Genomic DNA, 11,931 nt, shown 5'->3' with positions numbered 1-11,931 from the left:
AGGGAATCTTTCCATATTTCCATATTCATCATGTTGTAGAAGAAGGCATTTTTAATGAAGAAAATAAAGTGAAGAATGGTCTGCTTTGATCTGCATTCAGACTCCATCAGTTCTTTCTCTGGAGGTCCGTAACAATTTCCATCATGAGTATTTTTGGGATTGTATTGTTGAGAATAGCTAAATCATTCACATTTGTACATCATACATTATTGCTATTACTGCATACATTTTCCTGGTTCTGTTCACTTCACTCTGCATCAGTTCATGTGAGTCTTTAGAAGAGATTTTTGAAGTCATCTAGTTTCACCCATACCTGAAGGATTCCTTAGACAACAAATCTCACAATTTCTCATCCCATCTTTGTTTGGAGATTTCTCACCCCTGAGATCAAGAATTATCCTCTGGGATAGCTTTATTAAAGCCTTTTTCCTAATGTTGAAAAACTAAATTTGCTTTTTTTCACCTTTGCTACTGTTTTATTTTATGGGACCAATAAGAACAAGTCTAATTTATCTCCCACATGATAGCCTGCAAAAATTTGAAAACAACTATCATGTATCTCCTCCCCATTCTTACCTCTTCTCCCCAGACTCTAAAATATCCCTAATATGCAATGAACTTGAAGTTATATTGGTTATGCACCTCTGGACATTCTCCATCCTGCAAATGCCTTTCCTAAACTCCAGGTATAGCCAGACCAAGGTGGAAGATATTGGAACTATCACTCTCCAAGTCATGGACACTTTTATTCTGTTTTCTGTTCTTAGAGAGTTGTCTGGATACTGAAGGGGAAATGATTTGCCTATCATCTTCTCCCCAGCATGTCAGAGACAGAACTTGAATCCAGAGCTTCTTACCTTCAAGGATAGCTCTCTATCCAACATGTCAAATTTCCTTTCCATCTTGAACACCATACTTCTCTTATTGTATACTTATATTGATTGTCTTTCTGGTGATCCAATAAAACTCCCAGATCTCATTCAGCCAAACTACCACTGCGCCATGTTTTCCCCTCATTTTATTTGTAAAGTTGTTTGTTTTCAGGTGGAAGACTTGTAATTTTCCCCCTTTTAAATGAACACTCATTAATTCAGCCCAGTGTTCTAGTCTGTAAAGACCTTTTTGAATCCCAGTCCTGCTCTCTCATTTCAAAGAGGAAACCATCTTCTCAGAGAAGGGAAGTAACTTACTCAAGTTCACATAGGGAACAGGTGGCAGGACCTGGCATACAAGCTTGGGTGCTCTGATTCCAAGTCCAATGCTCTTTCCAATATATCATGATGAATGCAGCAGGGGGTGGGAATATTAATGAGCACTTCATTATTTGGGGATACACGGATCCTATCTGGGAGCACTGCTCCTCACCCTACAAGTGACTTATGAGGTCACAAAGGAGATGGTGAGCAGCAAGATAAAGTCTGGGTAGAGTTTCCTATTGCTTTAGCATTTCCACACCAAAGGCAAACACTTTGTACCCTTTATACCCTTGTATTTTGCTTCAGATCTTCTTTTCTTCAGTCACAGAGAAGAAGGTAAGAAGAAGGTAAGAAGGAGGAACACTCATTCTTATTCCCACTCTTCTGTTACTGACTGTCAAGCACCATGAGAAAAGTCAGGATTCTATGACACCAACTAAAACTGTTATTGGCTGACCTGCTACTGACTGTCAGCTCATCCAGTCAATGACATGGCTAGGAAGAGAGAGAAGCTGTGATCTAGTCCCCTTACATGTTTCCATCCATTCAAGAATGTTCGTTCAACATGTATTAAGCACCCACAACTCACTATTCTAGGCACTATGTGAGAACAAGGATAAATGAGACAGAGTCCTGGCCTTTGAGAAGTTTCTGGTCTATTGTACAAGAATATTCATAACTGTGCTCTTTGTGGTGGCCAAAAATTGGAAAATGAGGGGATGCCCATCAATTGGGGAATGGCTGAACAAATTGTGGTATCTGTTGGTGATGGAATACTATTGTGCTAAAAGGAATAATAAAGTGGAGGAATTCCATGGAGACTGGAACATCCTCCAGGAAGTGATGTGGAGCGAAAAGAGCAGAACCAGGAGAATAATGTACACAGAGACTGATACACTGTGGTACAATCTTGAGTCTGGTATCTCCCTCTGGGAGAAACTCTCATGTGACAAGATCAAACTTGGGATTTCTAGATTCCAAGTTGACAATATACATACATACATACAGATAGATAGATAAATAGATATAGATATAGATATATAATTATCTCATGAGTACAAAACTCTTTGAGCATCACTCCTCTAGGGGCTCAATTGGTTAGCTCAAGGTGCCACCAACTGTTTAGATTCCCATAAGGGTGACTGCTACGACTTTCAGGGTTCTAGTTATCCTTTGGGTAATTATCCTCCTAAATTCAAGGTCATTGGCTCCCACCAGTATGTTTCCTCTTAACAACCAGTAAAGTCAATTATTTTCCAGAAACTAGGCACACACTGTCCCAGATAGACAGCCATCATCTATCTATGAAAGTCTGTCATAGAAAGGGGGAAGAGTGAAAAAGAACAATGCTAAGGAGGCACATTTACAGGGAATACCTAAGAACAAGGCAACTAATAATTCTGGAACTTTAGAGCCTCAGTTTCCTTTTTCTTTCTGCAGGGCATATCTTGGTGATGGACAAGTCAACATCCATGTTGTGCTGAGCTGGCTTCTCCCATGATGGCGAACCTATGGCATGCTTGCTGGAGGGGACTATTCCCCTCCCCCTCTGCACCATTCCTGAAGATATTTCTCCCATCACCCACTCCTCTGCCTAACAGCCCAAAGGAAGCACTTCCTCCCTCCTCTATCTGGGGTAAAATGGGAGACTCACATGACACATGAGGGTTGTAGTTTGGGTACTCTGTCTCTAAAACATTCACTATCTCGGGTCTAAGTATTTCCATAGGACTGGTAGCTTACCTAGGCTTGATCTTCTTGGGTGAAGTATCTAAGCTACATGGGCTAATCCACTGCCTAGGTCAAACCATTGGCCTCCCAGGGTCATTTTTTTTAGTGGGCAACGAAAGCCTTCTTCCGTCTTTATCTATTGGCTTGGATGGACGTTCCCTCTGCATCTAGAGTGTCACCAGGATCTTTTCTGCTGGAATCTTACAGAGGAGAAGGACCATTAGTTTAGGAGTGCCAGAAGCTCCTTCCCTTTGAATATCTCAGAACCTCAGTTCCCAGGTTATTTATCACTTCCAGGCAGTCATAGGGAGAAATCTTGCCTCTCCTAGGAGACAAATCCTTCTTTAAGCAAAAGTCCCTTCCCTCCTCTGTGGCTCCAACTTGCCTTGGGGTGATTGGTTTCAATACAGCCAGTTTCACCTCTCTGACTCCTATGGGAATCATACAGAGATGAGTGGCTGGGGATAGAGACATGAATGCAATCTATGCCCCGGAGGCAGGTTCATTGTCTAGCTGACCTCTTCATATATGTATTTAAGGTAGTCAAGATTCCCTGCTGTCTACTTTGCATCTAAGGGCTTTTCCCTTTACATTTAAATTTCTCTGCCCCAGCAGACTTTTAGCTTTTGCTGAAAGTCTTCCCAAAGGCAACCATTTAACAAACTAACCAACAAGCATTTATTAAAGGCTGATTATGTGCCAGAGGGGCAGCTCCGTGGCACAGTGGATAGAGTGTAGACCCTGAAGTCAGGAAGATCCATTTTCCTGAGTTCAAATGTGGCCAAATATACTAACTGACTTACTTATGGAAGGAAGGAAGGAAGGAAGGAAGGAAGGAAGGAAGGAAGGAAGGAAGGAAGGAAGGAAGGAAGGAAGGAAGGAAGGAAGGAAGGAAGGAAGGAAGAAAGGAAGAAAGGAAGAAAGGAAGGAAGGAAGGGAGGGAGGGAGGAAGGAAGAGAGGGAGGGAGGGAGGGAGAAAGAGAGAAACAAAGAACCACAAAGAGTTGGACAAGATATTGCCAAAACAACTGAAAAGCAATAACAAATGTGCTTGAGACTATTCTGAAAAGAAAACCTTAGAGGTGCTATCCCAGGAGAAGAAGGCCTCCTGCAAAAAAGTAGCCTCCTAACTGCCTCATTTGAGCCAAATCTTAAAAACAGAGCCTTTCCATGTACTACCTCCTCATATTTGTACCTATCTTGTATTGGTACCACTTGGTACAATTGGTAATTTTATCACTAGTGGAGAGATTTTGAAATTTTGCAAAGCTTGGGGCAACTAGGATGCTCAGTGAGAGTCAGGCCTAAAGACAGGAGATCCTGGGTTCAAATTTGAACAGATACTTCCTAGCTGTGTGACCCTGGGCAAATCTCTTAACCCCAACTGCCTGGCCCTTACCACTTTTCTGCCTTGGAATAGATACTTAGTAGTAATCCTAAAACTGAAAGTAAGGGTTTTTTAAAAATTCATAAAGCTTAGAGGTATAAACTGATGTTATGCCAGCACCATTCACAAAGCAGACCTATACTAGGTCCCTATTCCCTATGAGAAAGGGTTACAGACATGATGGTAATTAAAGTCAATTGCAAGGATGGGTAACAGGTAGAGTAAGGCAAAGGAAGATGTGGGGATCCAAGCTATAATTCAAAATGATAATTAAAATACCAGCTCAGAATCAGTTCACTGGGTAAACAAATACAGAAGGTACAAAAGAAATCATTAAAACTGAGGTTGGATTTGCCATCTCAAATTGGTGAATAGATTAAGTAACTAAGATGAAGACCTTAGCCCAAGTTGCTGAAATTTAGAGGACTGACAAGATTTTCTGTCCTTTGCAATGCAGAAGCAACTTAGTTTAGCACCTAGTCATCAAGAATAACTTCTTTAAATAGAAAGCTACTAGAAGTCACACTCTGATGCAGATTTGCTGTCAGGGGGTGGTCTCTGGTCATCTTCCCCCAAAGACTTCCCCAGCAGTGGTCTCAAAGTGTGTGTGCACCTGGGTTTCAACACCAAGCCTCCTTTTTGCACCAAGCATATATCTTGTATTACTGGCCCAGGAGCAAAAATGGCTAGTTTTCATTCTGCAGGTAAGACTGTGTGGATTTTAGTTTTACTCCAACCTACTTAGTATTTAGAATTCTAGCACATCTAGAAATGATAGCTGGTCTTGACAAATGGAAACCATTTGAAGGGTAGCCTCTTCTTTCAATGCTGGGTAGCATGCTACTGATAGAACTATTTCTCCTCATGAACCAGACCTATAGAAACTGTATCCTGGAGTAACTAAAGTCATTCACCAGTGGAGAATTTGCCCTGGGGCTAAGCTATCCTGATTGATCAGTGCTGATATTATCCATTATATCTAACTGGACCCAGAATGCCCACCCCATACCCACTTACTCTGGAACCCTGTCATCAAAACATCAAAAAAACTTGGAAAAGCCAAGTCAATTGATTGCCCTAAGACTCTATTCCCCATTCTTCTCACTCCCCAGACCAAGACTCCTTTCCCTATTTATCTTTTTTTGTGTGTTTGTTGTATAAGGAATTCATTCAAAGGGGATGTGAGTAGATGGTTTCTAAGTTCTCTTCTACCTCTCTACTTTGATAAACTGTGATTCTACTTCCAAAAAGAAAAAAGAACGATTTCCCCCAATTAGAATATCAGCTCTCCTAGGCAGATTGCCTTGCTTTTCCAGTTGTGTCCCCACTGCGTCCCCAGCACACAGAAAACTCTCAACAAACTCTTTTTAATTTATATATTCTACGCACACTCAGCTTTGTCAGCATCACTGTGGTCCTGATTACTTTGGATTCAATGTGATGAGAAATGTGGGCCACCAGCGTGCCTCCTCTTGGAAAGGTCCATTGGTCTAGTCATCCTGTCTCTGTGTGTACATCCATGAGCACAGAAGATCCAGATGGTGGAAGGGGGAGGATTTGGCCAGGCACACATGCACATTTCATATTGCCTTTATGGATTTGGATAGAAACACATGCATATTGGATATTGGCATAAACCTGACAATATGCAATGGCATGTTTATATATAGTAATACTACTAATAATAACTGACATTTTTATACATCTCCTTTAAGGTTGCAAAACAATTTGCATACACTGTCTCCAATGGTCTTCTCTAACAACCTTTTGTGATGGGGTACAGCAGGTATTCTTATCTATATATTATAGATGAAGAAGCTGAGGCTCAGCTTAGGTGATGTGTCCATGATTACCCAGATTGTAGGTATTAAAAGCAAGATTTGAACTCATATCTACCTGGCTCAAAGTCCAGCATCCTCTCCACTAACAATAATAATAACCAGAGTTCATATAGCACTTTAAAATTTGCCAGAAATGGGTTCGAGTCAAGAACACATGTGATACCCAGTGGAATCGTGCGCCGGCTATGGGAGAGGTGGTTGGGGGGGGGGGGCGGGGAGAGGAAAAGAAAATGATTTTTGTTTCCAATGAATAATGTTTGGAAATGACCAAATAAAATAATGTTTAAAAAAATTTGCCAAGCACTTTACATATGTTTTATCCTCATAACAACCCTGGGAGGTAACTACTATTATTATCATCACCATTTACAGATGAGAAAACTGAGGTATACAAAGGTTAGGTGGCTTGCCCAGGGTCACACAGCTAGAAAATGTTTGAGGGAGGGTATAAATTACTGAGTTCTTCCTGATTTGTATACTCTATCCACTATCCTGTTTCTTCGCCTGTGCATAGTGTGTCAAATGTGGAAGTAGAATCTATCTATATTCCTATGTTATATTTCTGTAACCGTGTATTTATATATCCATATGGGTGCAAATGTTTTTGAACATGTAGTTCAGTGGAGTTTTTTATCCCTTTGAGTAAGTATGTGGGAAGGTATGTGAGCTGTGCCTGGTGACAGTTCTCAGTGCTAATAAGGCCAACTCCAGGAGCTCCATTCCCACACAGAGCTTCCCTAATTTTCTATGCTAATCTGCCTCTTTAATAGAAGTGATATGTCATGTTTGTATATCTATTTGTATATTTCTCTCATTACTTCATGTGTTCTCCACTGTTGCCCTGTGAGATAGAGACCACAGGATACTTTATTATGCCCATTTGACAGATGGGAAAACTAAGGCTTGGAGAATTCTAACAATTCTAATGAACCTGAAGTCAGGAAGCTGTAAGTTCAAAGCTGACCTGAACACTTACGAGGTGTGTGACCCTGAGTAGATCATTTAATCTTTCTCGGTTTCAGTTTCCTCATCTCCAAAATGGGGATAATAATAGTCTCTACCTCTCAGGGTAATAGCCCTGAGATTTATGAGGATAAAATGAAATAATACTTGTAAGTAATTTGTAAAGGTTAAAAGGATATATAAATGCTAGCTCTCATCATCCAGGATCACCTAGAGAGTACCAGATGAGCTGTCCCACAGTTATGTGTCCCTGATCACAAGCCATTGCAACTCCTACAAAACTACAATTGGGTAACACCATCCTTAAAATGATGGGTGACATATTGGTATAATAGTGACTCAGATCTAGAGAGTGCTTTAAGGTCACATGAAAACCTCATTCAATTCAACTCAGAAACCTTTTATTAAGGTTTTACATCAAGCAACACATCTCATGGTCTTAATGTTGAAGGGTATCCCAGAAAAAAATGCCACTCTCCAGGGATTGTGCCAGGGTAAACAGCTCAGGGAGCATTGTAGAATATGTAACTAGGAAAGCAGGGTGCATAGCAAAGCCAAACCATACCATATCCTCCCTTTGATAGGAATTTCAATCTTTGGGTCTCTGCCACCATCACTGCTCCCTGGATTGCTCTCCCCAGTCTCTCTCCCATCTCTGTGGACCTCAAGGGCCCTAAACTAGAGAGAGAAAAACAGACAAGCAGAGAAAGAAAGAAGACAGATAGAGAGAGGAAAAGACAGAAAGAGAAAAAGAGGGAGGAGAGAGAAAAGGATAGAGGCAGACAGAAAGAAAGAGTGGGAGAGAGAGAAAAAGGGAGACAGGGAAGGGGAGAAGAAGGGAAAGAGAATGAGAGAGAGAGAGAGAGAGAGAGAGAGAGAGAGAGAGAGAGAGAGAGAGAGAGAGAGAGAGAGAGAGAGAGAGGAGATACCTAGTCTTTGCCCTGCAGGAACTGGTCATGTGAGACAAGATACATACATAAAAATAACTTAAGACACTAGCAAAGAAAACATACTGAGAACATACTGAGAAGTGCAAACAAACACAACTGTACTGAGAAATGTCCTCAAGGGCTAGGAGGAGGGTTGGAAGAATGGAGTAAGAAGAGCTGAGCAGGATGAATCCAAACAACTCTTTTTTTGAAGATCCCAAGAAAATAAAAGGTTAGCTCTTCAGTAAACACTTCCTAAGCATCTTCAGAGGCAATGGCGTCAGACACTATAGTATGGAAGTCTCAAAGCAAAAGAATCTTGGCCCTCATCCTCAAGGAGTTTGCAATATAATTTGAATAAAATCTAGGAGCCTACAGAAAGACCATTCATCTGCTGTGACTGTAGCCTCTGAAAACATGTTTGTGGCCCCTGATGTACCCCCTTCACCCATGGGACCTAAGAAAAGCTACCTTGGGATTGACACTCGGAGGGGTCAGCACCAACTCAAAATTCATGAGCCCCCACCACCATGTTTTACTTAAAACAGCCAGTTAGAGGTTACATTAATTCAAAACAAAAGTATTAATCAAATAACAAAGAAAAAAAGTGACAAATCATCCTTTTTGTTGTGTGTATTCCCCCCAGATGTTCTGATCTCCCATCTGCTGAGCTGTTCTTGGCTACCCTTTTGTGGGCTTTGGTTTTTTAGGGTCATGAGTTGTTCGCTGTTAGCACCTACTGAGGTACAATGATTAGAAATCCTCTCCCTGACAAGTGTAGGCTGATGGCCATTATTGCTTAGACAAAGTTATGCGTCACCATATACAGGAAACCAACAATCAAATGTCCTAGGCTATTTATGTCTCTTTTTACTGCCTTTTGTTGGCTGTCAATTCAAGGTTCATAGTTCCAGACTACTTTCCAATTGGAGGTTAGAAAATCTCTCAAATTCTTATTCTATTCTTGGTTGTTCTTCTGTTCCCTTCAACCCATTTGGAGCATTCTGCACCAACTGCCAAAATCCCATAGCAGCTGGATGGAGGCTGGGATATAGAGGTGAATCTTGGTTTCAAATCCTCCTTGATTGTTATAAAAATGAATATAAGTGAGGCGGTTAGGTATCACAGTGGATAGAGCACTGGACCTGGAATCAGGAGGACTCGGCGTTCAGATCTGACCTCAGACACTTCCTAGCTGTGTGAACGTGGGCAAGTCATTTAACCTCAATTGCTGAGAATTTGCCCTTTTGACTTAGGGTTGCTACTAAGACAGAAAATAAGGTAATCCCATTTGCCTAGCCTTTATCACTCTTCTACTTTAGAAACAATACATACTGTCAAGTTTAAGTCCAAAGGTAAGGGTTTGGGGTTTTTTTTTAATGAATATAAGTGAAACAGATAGGGTCCAACATTCCTATCTGCCAACATTATCCCACAAATCTTTCTATATATTCTTAGCAGACCATCTACCCTGAGGCTTCCTTCTGCAGGGCCAGTCCTTGAGAAGGAAGAAAAACAATCCAGAGCTAGAAGGATCTTCATGATGGTCAAATCTAATCTTCTACGTGATTTTACAATCTACTCTATAACATCCTTGGGCAGAGGGAGAAATGTGGGGTGGGAGAGACATTTGATGCAGTTAGATCCATTTTTTTCTATAGGAATGAGGATGCTCTTAGGTGGTACTCAGTTCTTGTAGCCCTCTTCTCCTTATTAGACCAGCCATGTGATTAAGCAAATCCTTGTCATAGAATCAGAGATGGAAGGAAATGGAGAGATCATTTAAAACAAGGTCCTCATTTTGTAAGTGAAGAAACTGAGCCACAGGGCAGTCACACAGCTAATTAGTGGCAGAGCCCAATAACAGGACACAGATGTCCTTATTCCCAATTAAATAATCTTTGTAATGATATAATGGAAAAATGAATCGATTTGGAAGCAATTCTAGCTCTATTATTTGTTAATTGCATGACCTTAGACTCTGTGAGCCTCAGTTTCCTTATGTGTAAAGTGGAAGATAATAATTCACACACTATCCACAGGGTTCTTTCTTTTTTTAAAAAACCCTCACCTTCCATCTTAGGATCAATACTGTGTATTGGTTCCAAGGCAGAAGAGTGGTAAGGGCTAGGCAATGGGGGTTAAGTGACTTGCTGAGTGTCACACAACTAGGAAATGTCTGGGGCCAAATTTGAACCCAGAACTTTCTGTCTCTGGGCCTTAGTTCTCAATCCACTGAGCCACTTAGTTGCCACATACATAGGGTCATATCAAGGAAAGAGGGTCAATGGATTCCATAATATAGACTTTTGTTCCAGAATGGATCATGGAGAGCACTTAGTTCAATTCCTTCATTTTACAGATGAAAAAAAACGGAAGGGAGTTCAGCAACTTTGCCGAAGGGCAAACAAGTAATAAATAATTGAACCTATATTTGAATTAAGGTATTTTAAGTCCATATATAGTGCTCCTTCCATTCTACAAGCACAGGATCCATTTCATAGAGGCAGTAAAAGATGGGGCTTGGTACAATTCTACCCATTATACAAAGGAGAAAACAGATGCAAAGAATGGATAACATTTGTCCAGGGATCATAGGACCATGGAATTGAGAAATGGAAAAGACTTTAAACATCAACTATCCAAACCCATGATTTTACAGATGAGGGAACTGAGGCTGAAAGAGGTCAATTGATTTGCCTGAGGTCACACAAGAAATAAACAAAATTACTAATGATTATTAAATTACTAAACAAGATTCAAATCCAAATCTTATGACTCCAAATCCAGTCCTTCTTCTACTGGAAAACATTGCCTTCCAGAGGAGGGGTGAGAATCAGTTTGTCCCAGTGTCCTCTTTCCCCCTCCCCAAACTCCTCTCTACCTCATTGGCTTCATTTGAAGTCTTCTTCTTACTTCAGGAGGCTGATATAAATCAACCTTTAAAAGTAGCAGAAAAAAAGTTCCCTGCCTTGTATCCATGAGTTTATTTCCCCCAGGCTCCAGTTGCCTGCTTGTAATTTGGACTTCACAGAAAGGATATAAACACCTCCCAGATTGAAGAGCCTCTGAGGAGGTGCAGGGTGGGCTCTCCAGCTTGGATGCAGCCAGGGACAGCGGTCAAAGCTGAGGGACAACCACTACCCACCCCCTTCTCAACACACGAAGACACAATCTTTCCCTCCTCCTGGCCCCTATGGCAGGGCTCCAGGCTTTGACCTTCTGTCTGAGAAGGCTGGGGAAAGCTATTCCCCCTGCTTATTCCCCACTGAGGCCATTTCAACATTTTACAGCCCCGCACCTAATTTATAAGCCATTTTTACAGCTGTTGTCAAACAGCCACAAACCAAGGAAATAAAGTAGCCAAAGGAACAATGACTCCTTCCAGTTCCCAGCCCTCCCATTGTGTACACCTGGGCCTCCTGACAGCCAGAACTTCATCTAGGGGGGCTTGAGGACCCAGAGCCCTCAATGTTCAATTTTTGCAACCCTATCTGACTTCCTGACTCCAGTTTGGGGGTTTTCTTGGCAAAGATCCTGGAGTGGCTTGCCATTTCCTTCTCTGGCTCATCTTACAGATGAGGAAACTGAGGCAAACAGGGTTAAGTGATTTATCCAGTCACAGAGCTAATAAGCGTCTGAGGTCAGATTTGAACTCATGAAAATGAGTCTTCCTGACTTGAGGGCCAGTACTCTAGCCAGTGCATCAGCTAGCTGTCCCACAGCCCAGAAGGAAAGACCCTATTTCACTCACCTATTGCAGGGAGTGATCATGGCTAACACCATGGAACTGAAAGGAGTTAGCTTCTTGTCTCTGAAGCTGCAGTCAACATCTCCCCAGGTCCCTGCACTAAAATGAAGCTTTAAAATGAGACTTTAAGCTC

General features: G+C 41.5%; 1 long non-coding RNA gene across 1 annotated transcript; it reads left to right on the top strand.

Moving 5' to 3' along the window:
- The first annotated feature begins 1,040 nt into the window (after positions 1 to 1,040).
- On the top strand, positions 1,041 to 2,861 carry LOC103103887 (uncharacterized). The gene is made up of 2 exons (XR_461569.2): positions 1,041 to 1,543; positions 2,637 to 2,861. It is a non-coding gene; the product is annotated as an uncharacterized LOC103103887 (long non-coding RNA).
- Positions 2,862 to 11,931: the final 9,070 nt, after the last annotated feature.

This window comes from Monodelphis domestica, chromosome 2, assembly GCF_027887165.1.
Source record: "Monodelphis domestica isolate mMonDom1 chromosome 2, mMonDom1.pri, whole genome shotgun sequence".
NCBI classification, from domain to species: domain Eukaryota; kingdom Metazoa; phylum Chordata; class Mammalia; order Didelphimorphia; family Didelphidae; genus Monodelphis; species Monodelphis domestica.
This window is presented reverse-complemented; position numbering and strand designations above follow the sequence as displayed.